Genomic DNA, 18,883 nt, shown 5'->3' with positions numbered 1-18,883 from the left:
CTATCACTTCTCATGCACCCAACACGAGGACCAGTATGGTTATGAACCAACGGCACCCAAGTAGAAAAATATGTGAAAGCATTAGACTTATGCTTGAGAAAGTACACCCACATGTATCGAGAATGATCATGTATCTGACTTATGCTTGAGAAAGTACACCCACATGTCGCTGTAAAGAAAATTGCTCGCCCCAACCGGCAAAGCTGTTGAACAGAGAACAAGTTCACCCCAAGCTGAGGGACATGATATACATTGTCCAGCGAAGCCAGATCTGGACCCTTGTCAGTGGCAAAACTGACGTAACCTTGAGCTTGAATCTTGACCGAGGAGTTGTTTCCTACACGGACCCGCTCGGCTGAAGGGGCTCGGGTACGGAAAATGTCCTCTATAGGAGTCGTGTGATGTGTAGCTCCACTGTCCACAATCCAAACTGGAGCTAAGAAGAGCCCTCTCTGAAGAGGAATGCATATGAAATTGATCGAACAACCGTGCGTAACGCAACAACTGACACTCAAATTCATAGAATGTAGGCATGGTAGGCTTTGAAACTATTCCTTCCACGAAATTAAAGTATTTCTTACGGAGTTTATTTAGGAACAATGTGATGTGATCGTCAGAGAACTTGGGAGTCCTCGTAGTGGAGAATTTAGTGAGTGAGGAGACACCGATACTTAGTCAACTTGACTTTCAAGTCATCCCGATTAGTGATTTTGAAAAGCTGAAGCTCATGGTCAAGATTAATATGATGGGTCCTATCCCGAGCCGCATAGCGGTCAGTCAAGTGTGTCCATCGCTCTGACGCTAAGTCAAAATGCTAAAGCTAAGAATGAAACTCAGGCAATAAGCCCTGCATCAGCTCGACAATAGCGGAGGCATTCCTAGCCTTCCATGAGCGGACAACCTCATATGGAACAAATGCGGAATCGGGTTGGGGTTCCAACCCTTGCACAAGATCCCATAGGTTCTGTGAGTCAAGGACACGTCTCATCAAATTCGACCAAGTAGTAAAGTTTGACCCGTTAGAATGAGTCTTGTCATTAAATGCATTCTTGGTAGAAGATGAGCTAGAACCATGAGGTGTCGGGTAGGTGGTGTAAGATGATGGTGGGAAAGATGATGGAGGTGGATGTGTCTGATAAGAGAAAGAGGGAGGGGAAAGAGGTGGGTAGACAGAAGGAGATTGTGAGTGTCCAATGAGTACCGATTGATACGGAGGTACTGGAACATGAATGTTTCCATAAGGTACCGGTATAGGTGGAGACACTGGGACACGGTAGCCTTGTCCAAAGTGAGGCTGGGACACAGCAGGATGACCAGAAGGTCCACTAGGCAATGCCATGGAGGCAAACTGCGGAGGCAACTGATCCACACTCGGGAGAGACTAAGTGGGATACCTAGGCTGCAATGATCTCAAAAGTGTGTATGAGGTAGGTGGAACACCACCCGACTGAGGGAAGGATGAGGTCCTAAAGGATGTGCCTATGTTTCCATAACCCCCCGATGTGATGTGCGGTGCGACATGAGGTGTCTAAACTGAAAATGTAAATGGTATAATTGGAAGTGGTGAAGCAACGGAAAAATGTGGTGGGATGGGTGGGTTTTGAAAGTGAGGTGTAGATTCTTTTTGTTCATTTTTATCATTTAAAGACTGAAAATGAAACTGTGAAGATGATGATGCACCATGTAATGAAGTGAAAGGAACACCAAATTCATTCTGATTATGTGAAGTAGGCGGAAAAGTAGAAAGGGCAGAAGAAGAGATACTTGACTTTTTCTTATAATCCCTGGGGCGTGTATTAACATACAAGAATTGGTCCTCAAGAGGACCTTTTCCGTAGTCAATAGATTAGACTTCTTCCACATGATCTCTACCAGTATATTGCAAAGCAAAAGAGGTAAAAGAAGAAGGCACAAAAGACAAATCAAAAGTACCTTGCACCGGAGAGGACGGAAGAGTTTGGAAAAATGGAAAATACTCCGGATCTTGCTCTTCAAGAGGGGGACCCATCCTTGATGGAGGTCTCGACGGGCTTGCAACATCATTAGACTTACGTGCAACATCTGAAGAGTGAAAATCATGCATACCTTCATTCAGAAGCTTTTCTTGAAGGGCAATCCTTTGGTCAAGCTTCTCAATCTTATTTCGTCGATAGGCTGTGATCAGTTTATATTCTTCAGAGGTCAGCTTGCCTATCTTTTCTTCCATGTACTCAGATGCGTCTTCCACCATGTCGGAACTTTGTGGAGCAAGTTGATCGGCCCATTCTTGCTCGGTTCTTGGCATAGGCTGTTCTGGAGACAGAATCGGTGTTGATGTGTTCGAAGTCATTTGAACCTACTGTTGTTCTTGCTTCTTGCGAAGAGCTCTCAGATCAAAGGCCTAGGTTTCTCAGAGAGTATCAGTCTCTGATACAATGTAAAAAAAAAAACCCTAACACAAAAGCATAAACAAAAATCGTACGACAAAGCACAGACTGATAAAAGAACACAGTTAGGGTTAGGGTTGGGGTAACTCAGAGACAATGAACGCAGTGAATAAATGAAATGATATGACTACTAATAATATGATGCTCATGCAGCAAACACACTATGCAGTGAATGAATATTGTACCTCGAACTCCTGTATCTCAAGGATCAGGGCAGGGGTAATGAGTTGGAGAGTGTGTCGTACTCCGAATGGATCCGAATCGCAGCAAGGCAGCCTCTGGATGTCGAACATCAGCAAACGCAGCAGTGAGAAGCTGGATCTGATGCATATAGCAGTGAGGAGAGAGAAAGACTAAAAACACAGGCAGCAGGTGAGAGAAAGACTAAAAGCACAGACAGGACAGCCTACAAGAGAGAAAAACTGCAGCAGGAGAGAGAAAACTGCCAGGGCGGCCGCTGGGGCCTGCAAACACAGCAGTTTGCTGACGTGGCAGACTGTATGATAGCAGTGTAGATGATCAGCAGTCAATCGCCAGGCAGAAACAGCAGCAATCAGCGTGTGGAGGGCTGGAAAGAGGCGCCATACTGTAGGGAACAGTGATGGATAGCAAGGGCTGAGATGTCCTCTGCGAACGGGGTGTGGGCAGCAAGCTGATAACACTTGAAATCTGCAAAAACGAGATTTGGGAAAGAGTGGAGGGTTGGCTGCCAATTTATAGAAAATTAGGATTCTAGATCCTCTCCCACTTAACTCTCTCGATCTGCTCTCCGTTTTAGGGTTTTGGCTAAAATAAGCCTAAAATAAGCATGTTTTGGGGCTGTTTAAGTGGCTAAGAGCAATTCTTAGCACAACAGGAGGGACTACGACAGTCCACACATTTGGTGATCCATCTCCTTCGTTACAACTAGTCCTTATATCAGGTTCATATAACCCTATTGAGTTGTATGAGCCAAAACCCTCTCATGTTTTTTCTTTTGGTGTGCAGGATCCGGATGATTTTTAGTATGTTAACGTTAATAGAGGAGGCTCTTGAAGTAGATACCCTTCATTAGGTATATTTTTACCATTTGTTTCATTTGAGTTAGCCAACCACACTTCTCAACTCCCTTCCATCCCACCACTATCTTCTCCCCATTTGATCTACTCACATTTTCCTTCCAAAATCTTGGTTTACACTTTACTTCCGCTCACATTACCCTAGGGGTTGGATCTTCTATCTCAACTCCTAGTACTTTCTCATTCCCCATCCCACCATCTATCTACCCTCCATTCACTTCACCTCTTGGTGCATTGTTAGGGGGAATGCCACCCTTTAACATTGTATCTTTCTTATATCCCAACTTTTCCACATCCTTTCACTCTGGACGATTGTGATGAGTATTCCCCTCACAACCCCCAGACACTCAAAATCCCTCCACACGACCTTTTAGACGCAAGGATATCCACCCTCTGCTTATGGACTGTCGTTACACATCCCTTGGGTCACTTCTACATAGGGATTTCCATTCTTTGTTCCTCGTGTCCCTATCCATCCACCATGGGCTCGTCATGCAGTTACCTTGCCCACATTTGGAACCACTCTGTATACTTCTTGCATGCATGGTGGGTACTCTGGGGTACCTTCCCAAGTGTACTCAGATCCCCCACCTTATCCCTCCTATCCACCCTGCCCCCTTTACACACCTTCTCTATCTCCTAGCACTACTACTCCTATTGTAAGACCGAGAATGCCTTCATGGATAAGACTCATTTTAATAGGTTGAATTTCACTACTTGGTCAAACTTCATGCAAGAAGTGCTTGAATCTCTGGGACTTTGGGATCTTGTTGTTGGTACCGAGCCAATGCTGAACCCTCGATTACCTCGCCCTGACCACCTCCGTCAATGGAGAGCTCACAATGCTTTGGCCAATGTTGACTTAATGTAGGGGTTGCTTCTTGAGTTCCACTTACAATTACAACATTTTTTCCTCACATCTGAGTTTTGGAGGTATATCATTGACCGCTATGCGGCAAGAGATCACACTTAATGTATCAGTCTTGATTTTGAGCTTCAAGAGTTCTCCATTAAGGAAGGGGATAATGTGAAAGTCAAGTTGGCCGAATATCGGTAGTTACTCGCCAAGTTGGCCACTATTGGCTCCTTGAAGTCAGATGATGATCATGTCACGTTCTTCTTGAATAAGTTGCCTGACAAATATTTCCATTTTATCCAGCACATTATGTCACTTAGAGGGGTGAGAATTGGTTGCCTTTTCTTCGGGAGGAAAAACCAAATGTGGCAAGAAGTTGTAAAATGCGAAGGCAAGCCAAAACAAGGGTAACACCTTGGAACCAAAGAAACACGACTCCTTTAGTAGCAAAGTCTTAAGAAAAATAGGTTTTGCATACATTGCTAGAGGTCGGGCCATATGGACAAGGAGTGTTATACCAAGGCCTAGGGTCTTCCACCTATAAAATCATAGCAAACTGCTGTGACTGCCTTCGCTTTAGCTGGCGAGTCTAGTGGGGCTATGCTTCTCGCTATTGCACCATTTGCTTGATTTGCCCTAGTTGCTATTGGACATGTGGCATGCAAATAGCCTCAATAGTCTATACCCTTCAATACTCCTAAAGACTTAGCTGACTGGTCTACTAGTGGCTCACCTATTGCACTTTACGTATTGATTTCTAGGCCACACACTTAGCCTCTTCCTTTTTAGACTTTTGCTATATACTTACATACTCATTGCATTGCACTTAACTTTGCTTTTCTTTTCTTTTAGTTTTCCTTTTAGGAGCATCTCACTACCCATCTCTGTGCTTGTAGATTTTGATATCTTTTTTAGGGTTTTGTATTTGAGTGTAGGGCTAACATGCAAGTTTGTACCAATCTTTCTTGAGTTGGAGACAAGAGCTGTGCGTGGTTTCTTTCATGGTTCCATCTACTTGGAGTTTTGCTCTTCTACTAGCATGGAGGCTTTCCTTTCCGTGGTGGATTGTGGAGCATCTCTTTTGATGTCATCATGGCGGTGACTTCTATCCTTGCTCTTCCAGTAGGGATGTTTCATTATCTTTATTCACATTGTTCTCGACACCACACAAAGACTGATTTCATTAGGCTCCTCTTTCTTCTTTGGCATCGACATTCAGGTTGAGAGTGGTTTCCTACCCTTCTTGGAACTTTATAGGTTTTGGCACTTGTCTTCGATATCATCCTTTCCTCCTTCCCTTCCAAAATTATACCTTTTCCTATGCATTGTATGATTTCATCATCTTTGTAATAGGGCACTTCGGCAAGTGAACAATTTTCCAAGGAGAAACATCGTCTAAGTGGCATGTGTTGCATGAGGATTTTCAAAATGTAGCATATTATGCATTCCATTGTGCTGAGCACCACTGGATGGATCCTAAGTTGTATCCACCAATGGATTACACCATCTTTGTTCTTCACATGATAGTTCATGATTTTTCCCTCGTAATTTACATCCTTGAGTGGTTGGGTAAGCTTGTACTGTTTTGTGATGTATTGGGTGTACCATCCCTACTTGCATCTTCTAGGTCACTATTACTTAATCGGCCACCACCCAGAAATTTAACTTTTTTCCAAAAAAGAAGAAGAAAAAAACAATTCAATGTGGTTTCATCCGTCTTTGTAGGGCTTGGTAGGCCATTGGGCAGCTGTCGTGGGCCCTTTTCCCGATGCCTTGTCCTCTTTGAAGTGACTACTTGGACTCCCTTGGTAAGATAGTCATTGTCTTTGTTAGTCTTGGTACGCCATTGGGCAGCTAACGTGCACCCTTTGTCCAATGCCCTGGCTACTTTGGGGTGGGACGCCTTAGGGTAAACATTGGAGGCCTTCCCTTTTGGTTGACTTTGAGCTTGAGAAGGGTTATTGAGCTAAAATTTGGAAATTTGGCACAAGAGAGTGGGGTATGTAAATTTGCAAAGGCTGTAAATTATGCAGAAAAAACAGCTTGTTACAAGTTTACCTAAGTTCCAATATTCAAATATTGGTCATGTATGCGATGCTTGCCAGTTTGGTAAGCAGTCAAGGTTGCCATTTGTCAGGCATGTAAGACAGAGTACACATCCGTTGCAGTTAGTGCACTCTGATGTTTGGGGGTCAGCCCATAATGCATCCATGGGAGGCTTGAAGTATTATGTGACATTCATTGATGATTACAGTCGCTATACTTGGGTTTACATTCTGAAGACAAAGGATGAGGTGTTTGCTGGTTTTCAGTAGTTTAAAAAGCAGGTTGAAAAGGAATTTGACTGCTATATCTCTTGCTTGAGATCAGATAGCGATGGGGAGTATGTGTCAAATGAGTTTGACAACTTTTTGGCTGAAAATGGCATACGTAGGCAGCTTACCTGCAGCTACACTCTTCAGCAGAATGGAATAGTTGAAAGAAAGAATAGGGTCTTGATGGAAGCTGCTCGTGCCATGATGAATGAGAAGAAGATGCCGCTCTATTATTGGGTTGAGGCTGTTATGACAGCCATGTAGAGCGTTTCAATGGTCCCCCAAGACCTTAATTTTTTAGAGCATCCTTCAATATTTATAAATAGACAGATTGCCAACCATTCAATATCATTCCTTCGGTGTAGATTCTCACTCCTCTGTCGTGTTTCGTCCATTTGCCACCCCTAGTCTACAAACTATCTCCTCCTTTCTGTGTTCGGACTCTCCATCTGCTAGGCAATAGGTGATAGCCCTTCCTCTTCGGCCTTTTCTCCCCTAGGTGGCAGCTAGTGACCATTATCTACCTCTTGGCAGCCATTCTATAGCTGCATTTGCAGCTTTCTACTACTGTCTATCCTTGTTGTCGCCTTTGTGTTTTGATTGCTTGGTGATTAGCGTTTGGTGTTTTTCCTCATCTTCTGCAGTGTGATTGGTGGTCATAATACTTGGGATCTGTTTCTAGTGGATATCACTCTTCGACACTACATTGCTCTGCCCTTGGGCATTCTATACTCTCTTACATTCATTTACAACATTCATTCACTTCAGAGTTTCTTCTCTTTGTGTTTGTCGTTGTGTTTGAGTTTTGAGTTTGCATTTTGCGTTTTGTGTTTTACGTTTAGGGTTTGAGTTTTGCTTTGTCTCTGTTTGAGTCTTTGTGTTTCAGTCTTGGTCGTACATACTTTGTTTCCTTAGTGCAAACTCTAGCATATCTTCATAGAGAGAAGGAGAAAATAAGAGAATAGGGAGAAGGAGATAGGGGAAAAATAAAAGAAGAGAAGGAGAATATAGAGGAGAAGAAGGGGAAGAGAAGAGAGGAAGGGAAGATAATAAATGATAGTGCAACAGCTGTTGAGATAGTGCAACAGCAATAAATGATAGATTTTCTTTTGTCCTTAGCAAAGAAAGTTTGAATTTTCTCTCTTCTCAACATTCTCTCTCATCTCCTAGCCTTTCTGCTACCTTGCTCCAAAGATTACAGCATTGAGATTATCAGAGGCTGAGAAATTTCAAATTTCTCTGTTGTAAATCCTAATCTGCCGAAAAATTAGGGTTTAGTAGCAGTCTCGGGAAGGGTGCCTGAAATTGGAAGCTCCAAGACTTGGATTCAATAGGGCTGAAGTTGTTTTTAGTCAAATTCAAGTGGAGGGACCAACAAATTAATGAATATGGGGCATTTTCAATCTCCATCAAAGCGGGTAAAAGCCAATTGACTGCCCGAATCAAGGGGCAAATCAGATTGAAGACTTGCCGGTCATTTTGGACAGCAGGGGAAGTTGGAATACCGAAAGGGATTGGGAGAATCCCATTGTACATCAACTTCTTTTTCAATTAAGTGAAATAAATATCGAAAGAGACACTAGTTTTGGGGCCAACAGGGTGTCCAATGTCCAAGATTATATGGTAAAGCGTGCGTTTCAGTTTTGTGAATTTGTTAATTGCTGTAAATAGTGCTTAACCAGGTTATTTACCACCCTATCCGAGGAGGAAGGTTGGTTACAACATCTCATCCGAAGCTACCTATTGCTGAGTACCTCAATCTGACACCTGTTTCTAGTCTCTACCCTGCTGTTCTCTCACGTTCCAGCCATCACCTTGCTGATCCAGCCACATAGTTGCTATGTTTGTTGGTTGGCAACCTCTCTCCACAGTTGGGGACTGCTTTTAGAACAGTTCCTGCTGGTGGCAACCATCCAAATATTGTCACCCTACCGTTTTTGCAATTGCTTGGTTGGGAGGACCACATCAACATTTGCGTTTTCAATTTTCTGTTGTCACCCAAGCTCTCTCTCTCAAGTACCTATGTTTTCAGTATTTCTCTCTACTCACTACTTGTTTGCATCAAATCCAACTTTCATAGCTGCATTTGCTGGTCTTCAACTCTCAGAGATTGCCTTTATTGCATTTTGGGATCCATGAGGAGTATAACACACTCTTCTGCTCAGCAACTTTGCCTCGGTTCTCGAGATAGAAGAGTTTGGGGTACAATTTTCATTCTTGCATGGTTTGTTTGTTGCATGAGCATTGTATATTTAGTATCTAGTCATTCATTGAGATTCCACTGTATTCATTGTCTTTGAGCTATCCTAACCCTAATTGTGTTCTTTTCAATTTATGCTTTATCGTACATTCTCATTTATGTTTTTGCATTAGAGTATTTCTTTACATGGTATCATAGCAATGTTCTCTTACACAAAATCTTGGCCTTTGATCTGAAAGCCCTTTGCAAGGAGGAGGGATAATAGGAGGGTAGGTTGAGTTTAAATACATCTTCACCACATCATTAAGATTTCACGAGCTTGGCATATCGAGATACGTGACGGAGTGGGCTTCACAACTTGCTCCTCCATCCGACATGGCCAGAGCGTCTTTGGACTATTATGGAGTCCATAAACCATACGAGATTTCAAGAAGCGAATACGATCTCATCCTCATGTATCGAGCTCAACAGCAGATTGAAGGTAAATTTGAGTTTTTCCCTTTAGATTCGGTACATCGGTCTAATGATTTTGCAAGAAAGTCAAAAACTCCACAAAGGACTGATCACCCTAACTATATATTTCTCCACCTTCATTCACTCCTATGTTAGGTAAGCATGTTACTACTTCTCAACCTTTTGAGTATACTTATTCGTTTCCTCAAGATATTGGTGATGCTCAAGATGAAGGAACTCTTCATAGCAAGTAATGGTTCATAAGCCCTGAAGAGGACAGATTTTTCTTTTTGAACTCAAGAAAAGGTAAGCACAAGTTGCAAGAATCTATGGTGAGTGCTCCTTTATCTTTTCCTTCCACTTTTACATCTCATGGTTAATATGATTTTGGTGATTCATCCATTTTTTCATTTGCATTTAATGAACAAAAGGGCTCTAACACATTTCCCACAACAACTCAATTGAGAAGAAATTCATTTAATCTCCCACCCATCCCACGGATTAGTTCTACAATACCTTTATTTCAACCTCCATTAAGTGCACCATATATATTTTCTCACATCACATCGAGGGGTCCTTCACCTTTAGGCATGCCTTTTAGGACCTCATCTTTTCCCCAGTCGTCGGTGGTATCTCCATGATGGAGATTCATCCTCCCATCCCTATACTTTCGGGTTTCTTACGGCTTGGGATTGCCACCCAACTCCCATTGATTGTGCCTCAATGGCCTTACCTCATGGACCTTCTTTGCTATGCCCCAACTAACCGTTGGACAAGACTTATGTGTCTCGGTGCCTCCACCTCCACTGGCACTTTATGGAAACATTTCATGTTCTAGTACCCCCGCATCAATCGGCACCCATTGGACACTATCAACCTATTTTTGCCTAACCACCTTTCCCTTCTATTTATTTTACTCCACCACCGCCTTCCTATTGCACTTATCTGACACCTCATGGTTCTTCTTTCTCATCAGCCAAACATGCCTTTAATGATAAGACTCCTTTTAACGGGTTGAACTTCACTACTTGGTCAAACTTGATGAGACATATCCTAGACCCACACTACTACTGGTTCACCATCACAATCGTCAACGTTCTCAACGCCAGAGGGTGGGCTTGATTGGTCTACATAGGCCGACATTGTCTTTGTAGAGACATTTGAGGATATGGGTCTCATCCACCTCTATGAGTTGCCTTTTGATGAGGTGATTGCAGACCAAGTACTTCAACTACTCCTTGGAATGTGGATAGTGAAGCTATCTATCATGTGATCCCCATTATGGACGTTTTCATTTCCCAAGCCCCTACAGTCGAGGGCACGTCCGTGTTGGGAACAACTCCTTGGTTACGATTTAGGCTCACGGTCGCATAAGTTTTGCAACTAACCGGGCCCAGATCGTGCTACGTTGGATGATGTATAGAATGTTTCCTAGCTAGGGGTTGAACTTTTTATCCATTCAGCAGCTTTGTCAGAGGCCCTACAATGGTATATTAAGAATTACCATGTGTGATTGAGCTAGCATGCGAGGCCAAGCTGCACAATGACAAAATGCTATAGGTTCTTTACGCTTCCACTCAACAAGTATTGGAGTATCCACTTGACTTGCAGCGAGTCAAAGCACAAAGAGAAGATCTAGATGAGCAAGGAGCAAGCAAAGGAAGAGACCATAGCTCTTGATTTTGATGTCTACGAGAATACCAAATTTAGGAAACCCTTATCTCTCAGCACAGTGCAAAGGTTCATCTAAGTGGGAGAGAGTGTAGCCAAAAAATGGTTGGAAAAACAAGACAAATCAGCTTTGAAGGCAGCTTGCAACAAGGAAAAGAATAGAAGACAATACCTTGCAAAGGGTTGAGCAATCTTTTGCATAGCGACCACAATCAAGGTCATTGACTCTCACACTAGTTTATGATTGAAATTTGAGCCAACATTTGAGGCCCATGATATTGGAAAGCTTTAATCTTGGTTCTGAATGCATTTGTTGAGATGGAATCTTGTTCTCTAACACTAGGGATGATTCAAGTACTATTAAATCCCAAGATTAGAGTGGATTTGGAGCACAAAAGAGAGCTTTTATGCTACTATAATAAACTATCATAACACGGCTAGAGTGGTATTTAGTGGCCCATACAGGGTTTTGTCATGGTCTTATACTTTCTACTGCTTGGTATTGTGTCCCAATGATTGATGCTACCTTCTAGAGTCTACATTGCTACAATTTGCATTCATTTGTGATCTCCATAGCTCCATAGAATTTATTTTATTGTTTGAGAAAATTGTGCTTTGCAAATCAATAGCTCTCTACTCTTTTGATATTTCTAGATCTCTCTCAGGGCCTTTAGGTGGTAGTTCCTTCTCCTCCTCCATTGCCATGGCGCTCATATTGTGAGAGGCCATCTTTGGCACCCTTGTTGTGGCCCTTGTGCAACTGTTGGGGCAAGCTATAGTTGTGGTTTGAGAAGGGGAAGGGGAAGGGGAAGGGGTTGTTGCATAAGGGGGAATGGGTGCCCTTCAATAGTGAGCATCTCCCCCATAAGGCCTATGCGCAATCATGCACACGTCAGTGATCAGTTGTACTTGGACTGACGCACTATATCTTTACTGTATTTTGTGATTTGGCAACACTATATCCGATATGCGATATTTCATTTTATCCATGATTTATTTTTTGTGGATTTTTAAGTTTTCAATGTTTCACATAGTTTGGTTGACAATACATTTAATATGCAATTGCGCACACTCATTGACGAGTTTTTTTGTTTTATCAGTGAAGTATAATCCAATTAATGCATTTTCAAGACATTGGTTTAAGAATTACCACCTGTGATTGAGCCAACATCCGAGGCCCAGGTGCACTTTGATAAAATGCTACAAGTTCTTTACGTTTCCACTCAACAAGTACTAGAGTATCTACTTGACTTGTAGCGAGTCGAAGCACAAAGAGAAGATCTAGATGGGCGAGGAGCAGACAAAAAAAGAGACCATAGCTCTTGATTTTGATATCTATGAGAATATCAGGAAACCCTTACCTCTTAGCACAATGTAGAGGCTCATCAAAATGGGAGAGCACATCGCCAAAAAATGGTTGGGAAAATAAGAGAAATCAGCTTTGAAGGCATCCTGCAAAGTTTCCAAGGAGAAGAATAGAAGAGAATACCTCACAAAGGGTCGAATAGTCTTCTACACAACGACTACAATCGAGGTCCTTGACTCTCACACTGGTTTAGTGATTGCTCCTGGTGAGGCACAACTTAGTGACTTGTACCACATGACATTGTTTCTTTTCGAATTGACGGCTGAGAGCATTGAGCTCCATCGCTTCCAGGCTTTAGCTGCTAAAACTAGCCTTCCTTCTTGGAAAGGGTGGTAATTCCTTGATTAAGCACTTAATTTCAGCAATTGGCAAATGAACATAACTTAAAATGCACAAATTACGTTAATAATCTCGGGCATTGGATGCCCTGTTGGTCCCAAAACTAACGCCCCTTTTGGTATTGCTTTAACTTGATTGCTAATGGAATGAGTACAAGCTGAGATTCACAATTTCCTTTGCTGTTCCAGAAAGCCTCTTTGCTGTAACAACAATTAGCAATCAATTTGCGCAAATTGCTCCTTGATTTTACAACCAAGACTTGCATAAATGGAACCACGAACTGGCCAAATTCTACCCCAAATTACAACGAATGGGTTGGCATTTGAATTCCTTGACAGTTACACAAATTGTAGGTGTTGAATTCAGTGTACAATGCCTTCACCAATTGGCTCAAGTCCTGAGGTGGCTATCAAACCCTAATTTTTGCAGAAATTTAGGGTTTACAGCAGATATCTCTCTACTGTCCACCAAATTTGGCTGAGATTTGGTCAAAATGGTTGGGAAATGCTGAGATCTCGTGAGAATGGGTTGGAGAAGGTGAAAGAAAGCCAAGATGAGAGAGAAATCTGATTTTTTTTGCTAGAAAATCCTAAATTCTGCCTATTGTTGCTCTAGCGTGCATTTAATGCAGTCACCTACCGCCAAACACCTCCAAAATGTTGTCACCTGATCAACAATGCTATTGCCAACTCTTGGAAGGCGACTCCTTGTTGTGCCTTGCTTGCTAGGGCTCCTAGATGGCCGTCTTCTACAGCAAATTGGTGTTCTCTAATTTGAAAATGGACCATCAGCTCTCTCTCTCTCTCTCTCTCTTCCCCCCCCTCCCCCAAAAGCCGTAAACTAACTTAATGGTTGAGACTCATCTTCCAAAAACGTTTTCTCATTTTGCATGGACATTTTTGCCAAGTGATAGCTCTCTAAACCCCATTTTCAGCATTAATTTTCAATTTTAAATAATCGCAAAAAATAATTTCAGCTGTTCTAACCTTGTCCAAAATTAAATGTGCCCATCTATAATTAAATTAGCTAGGCGATTTGCAACATGGAGTGGTCTCCAATCTTCGTTGATTCTTAGATTGGCATTAATTACTTAAATAATGGTAGTCCCTAGTGTCACCATCAACACTTATTGGCCAAATAAGAGTCCTAGGATCAAAACTGACACCAACTGACCCCGAAAGCACAACTGGCATAACTTATTACAACTTTTGCCTTTGACACCTACTGCATCCTCACGATCCTTAGCTTGTTACCATGAAATAATTGCCATGTGTATCATGTGTTAAACAACCTTGCACATTTGATTAATAACTTAATCAAATGTTATCAACAGGATTAAAGCATCTCAAAATTTCACGTTCCCATGACAGACCTCTCTCTTGAAATCCTGAAAATCATCCCCGATTACATTGCATTATGCCAAAGGAAAAGCATATTGCACTGGAATTTCCATAAGGCATCACAGTCACAACATTGTGCACTGTTGTCCAACCATGCTTCATGCTCGAAGCCTGTTGAAAAATTTCAGTGAGCATATACATAACATGAAGTTAAAAATTAGTCTAGAATTGTTGCTAGAAATCAATTTGATGTATCCATAACTCATGTTTTCAATTGTTCTTACTATCGACCATAGAAAAGCATCAATTTAACATAAACCATGGCTGAAACTATCAATGGCATTTACTAACATGATGCTGTTCATGGAACCAACTGTAAACCATTGAAAACTAAGCATAACTTGATCATTTGTTGATTTGAGAACTGATCACAAATTGTTGCAAATGTGACCCTAAATTGAACACAAACTCATTGTAAAAATTGACAAACAATCAATGCAAAAACTGATCCCAAAAGTGATCATAAATGGTTATCATCTAATCACAAACTCATTGCAAAAATTGACTAGCAATCAATGCAAAAATTGACGCAAAATTGATTCCAGAAGTGACCATAAACGGTTCTCAAAGTGATCATAAGCTGATGTAAAAGTATAGTTTTAGTGCTTGAGTGAAACTCATACTCATCTACATACATCTCTCACAGTGACTAGTATATTGAGTAGTGACCTCATGGCAGACATACTGTTAGCACAATACCTTGGATGTATGCTGAATACATCTGAGATCCACTACATACGAGAGCTGTCCACAACTAGAGGAGTGGAAGAACTACCTTCCGCTTAAGCATCACACAATGCTCCGGACCCTTGCTTTGCTGGACGTGATTGAACCTGAGAACCAAACTTGGTTGTAACTGAAAGGCATCTTGGTAAAGTTGCAACAATGGAGGATGGTTTGCTAAGTTATGCTCTCGCATTCACTTTGCATGTCTTGATGAAACAATGTTGCAGCTTCACCAAGAAGCATATGGAAACTATACCTCTAGGTTTACTTGCCTCGAAATCTCCACTAGGTTGTAGGCCTTTCTTTTCCTTAAGCATTGCGATGCTTTATACTTTCAGACTGCCACAGTTCTAACTTAACTAATATGTAACATTGCATCTAGTTGACCAGTCCCTCATATGTACCTGACATGCTAGGAGCACCAGGTGCATTAGGAAACATCCTTTTTTGCATACTTTGGACCATGGCAATGTGACTGTGCATGGGAATTTGCATACTACGAGCCATACCAAGATACATTTTCCCATATGTTGCATGCATTACTAGCTGCATTTGTCCTTATGACTAACACTATACGGAGCATTTGCGTGACCAACATTAATACCATGAGTCCCAAACCCAATGGGCTATATATATGCATTGCCAAACTTGCCTCTCTATGCCCCAATATCATGCTAACATTTCTATACATGGGATTATGCATATTACCAACCATACTTGAATACATTGGGCCTTGCACATCACACATTGTTTGCTACATATATAATGAGTTGTGTCATACATCTCCATATGCGATACCAAGCCCACCATAGCATGGAAAATTAGTGCCACCACCAAAGTATCATGGTTGCCCCATCATTACATACATGCCCCGTTGTCCAAAAGCCATTGGATTGGCACTTCCAAGTTGGCCTTGCTATGCATCAATTGCCCCACTAGTATCATTTTCTTATGCCCCGCTAGTATCATTTGCTATGTATCAATTGCCCCATTAGTATTGGTTCTTCCTTTCGTACATCTTGCTGTCTGAAAGCTCTTGAAGACAATTTCCTCTTCTTGTCTTTTACCACCCTTCTTTAAGGGGATTCAAAAAGTGCATGAATTGCGGATAATTTGCCAATTACACAAACATTTAAGTTGCTGTCTCATTAGCTGATCTTTATACTAGTCATCGAATTCCTCTTCCTCTTTGTAGTCATTAGCTTCAAGAGACCTGGAAGGACCCACATTTTCATCTAAGCCAACATTATTAACTTGTTGTCCATGCTGCGTGTCTTGTTCAAGATTAGACATTGCATTTTCCCCACACTTTGTGAATTTTCAGATTGAGGTATCATCCTTGCTTGATCTCATCTCACTATTCTTTCTGTAATACTGAGCTGAATACAATTTCAGCACAAGAGCAAAGCTTGTGACCTTAAATTAGGTACCTTGGGCCCACCAAGTCAAGGGAATTGATGGTATCTCGGCGATGGAACTATGGAACTAGCCTTCCTTCTTGGAAAGGGTGGTAATTCCTTAATTAAGCACTTACTTTCAGCAATATGCAAATGAACATAACTTAAAATGCATAAATTACCTTAATAATCTCAGGCATTGGACACCCTATTGGCCTCAAAATTGATGTCCCTTTCGGTACTTTTTTAACTTGATTGCTAATGGAATGAGTACATGTTGAGATTTACAATCTCCTTTGCTATTCCAAAAGCCTCTTTGTTGTAGCAACAATCAACAATCAATTCAGATCAATTGCCCCTTGATTTTTCACCCAAGACTTCCATGAATGGAACCTCCAATTGTCCAAATGCTGCCCCAAATTACGACGAATGGGCTGGCATCTGAATTCCCTAACAAAAATTTCAATATGCTGAATTCAATATAAAATGCCTTCACCAATTGGCACGGATCCTATTAATAGGCATGCTGCCCTCCATTTAGTCTAATCTCGTTTTTGTAGGTTTTAGGCTCTCTAGCTTTATTGCCCACACCCCATTTGTGGAGGACCTCCTGCCCCAAATTATGATGAATGGGCTAGCATCTGAATTCCCTAACAAAAATTTCAATCTGCTGAATTCAATATAAAATGCTTTCACCAATTGGCACGGATCCTATTAATAGGCATGCTGCCCTTCATTCAGTCTAATCTTGTTTTTGTAGGTTTTAGGCTCTCTAGCTTTATTGCCCACACCCCATTTGCGGAGGACCTCTCATCCGAAGCTGCCCATTGTTGTGTACATAGTCTGACACTTGTTTCCAACATCCACCTTGTTATTCTCACACCTTCTAGCTATTGTGTTGCTGATCTAGGCACATCGTTGTTACATTTGCTGCTTGGTGATGCCTCTCTATAGTTGGTGACTGCTTTTGGACGACTTCCTTGTAGGCCATCTCGTGGGATATGTGTTGATGCCCTTTGATCCATGATCCGAGCTCTCCAGACATTTGAATTGTCATTAAATGTAGTTGTTGCCCCTAGTGTCCTAGGTACTAGTGTCACAAGTACTAAGTGACACTAGGGTTAGGGTTCATTTTAGGGTTTCCTATGATGGCCAAACCGTTAGGGTTTCATTTTTTATTATGTAGAGACATATCGTGCCTCATTAGCACAAAGTGTGACATTATTCAGAGTGATCGCCTTGAGGGTTGTACATCTCTTTCACTTATTAATACATTGCTTCTCATTCATGATCGAGTATTATTGTGCATTGATTAATTCTTTCATTCTCATTGATTCTCCGTTAAAGTAATCGCACAATTGCTCCACGCCTAGACCAACGGTGGTATCCGAGTAGCTTTCTTTCATGGCCCTCACGATTGCTCGCCAACAGCCATTGCCATTGAGCCCCGGCTTGTCTGGCTGCCCATGAGCCATTGCCGCTGCACCAATTTAAGCCATATTAGCGATTGCACTTTATGCCGCCATCTTCACTTATTCATCTTCAATCGCCATCGCTGCCTCGTTTGTTGGTCACGTGCAAACTACTGCTGTGTTGAAGGCTTGTCCTCCTCTTGCCCATCCTGGTCGTTGCCAATCATTCTGTGGCCCAACCAGTTGTTGGCCTGTAGGCGTGATTGCTATCTCCCTCCGCGGATGTGATCATTGTCTCATGGTTCGTTGCCTACAGTTGGAGGCTGGAGCAACTGCAGCCGCCTGGTCTGAAGGGCCACCTGCCATTAATAGCGCCACGTTGGTCACCAGCCTGCAGTCGTCAGATTCGCCCCTTGTTCATCTCTTCCCCGATTGCCCGTTGCTGCGTCAACACTTTTCTCCTTGTTGACTGACAGTTGATCATGTTGACTGGTCAACAAGTCTCGCTGTGACACCACCTGTTAGCCTCGTCATCACGACCTGAAACCATGACCACTTGCCCGTTGCCACATCAACACGACATTCTGTCGCGTTATCCTCAATCGTCAACGATGCGAGTCGAGCAGCCAACTTGACACGCTGCGGCCCACGTCATCCAACAGACGTCCCTACTCCACATCATCTGTCGACATCTTGTCGCCTCATACCCGACACATTACTGAATATTAAATTCTATTTATTTTCTTATTTGTCCATTCTAGGAGAACCTTGTTCACATCCACAGCCCCATCTAAGCACAAATTGGGCCAAATTTGGGGGATTTCACGAAAATCACCCAATTTGGTCTAAATTCCATCAAAATTTTTGGCTTCCATCAAATTCACAAACTTCAACATTGGATCAAAGAAATTTGATGCACTCTCTTCATCAAATTTGGGGCTTTTCATTAAATTCATCAAATTCCACTCCAATTTTCCACCAAATTTGGGGCTTTTTAAGAATTCGACATTCTTCATCAACATTGAGGTCCAATTCATTAAGGAGCACAACGTTCGGAATCTTTCAGGTAAAAGTTTCACAAAAATTGTCAAATTTCTGTTCAATTTCTTGATAATTTTTGGGGCTCTTTGACATTCAAGCTCAATTTTACCCCAATTTCTTTTGACAATTTGGGGATTTTTAAAAATTCATCAAACTTCGTCAAAATATAGAGGTTCAATTCACCCTAAGGCGTGGCATTCGACATTAATTGGGTAAAATTTTT

The 18,883-nt window shown here is 41.9% G+C and overlaps 1 protein-coding gene and 1 long non-coding RNA gene across 3 annotated transcripts in view; both read left to right on the top strand.

The window, feature by feature from the left end:
* The window catches only part of LOC148023437 (ARM repeat superfamily protein), a 118,082-nt gene that overhangs the window by 72,647 nt on the left and 26,552 nt on the right, over positions 1-18,883 (top strand). The window lies entirely within an intron of this gene.
* On the top strand, positions 9,101-9,657 carry LOC148023438 (uncharacterized). Its single transcript, XR_015693649.1, has 2 exons — positions 9,101-9,336; positions 9,465-9,657. It is a non-coding gene; the product is annotated as an uncharacterized LOC148023438 (long non-coding RNA).

Source organism: Lygodium microphyllum, chromosome 16 (assembly GCF_053477565.2).
Source record: "Lygodium microphyllum isolate KBCC chromosome 16, Lygodium_microphyllum_v1.1.10, whole genome shotgun sequence".
NCBI classification, from domain to species: domain Eukaryota; kingdom Viridiplantae; phylum Streptophyta; class Polypodiopsida; order Schizaeales; family Lygodiaceae; genus Lygodium; species Lygodium microphyllum.
Note: the sequence above shows the minus strand (reverse complement) of the source record. Positions and strands in the feature narration are given on the sequence as shown.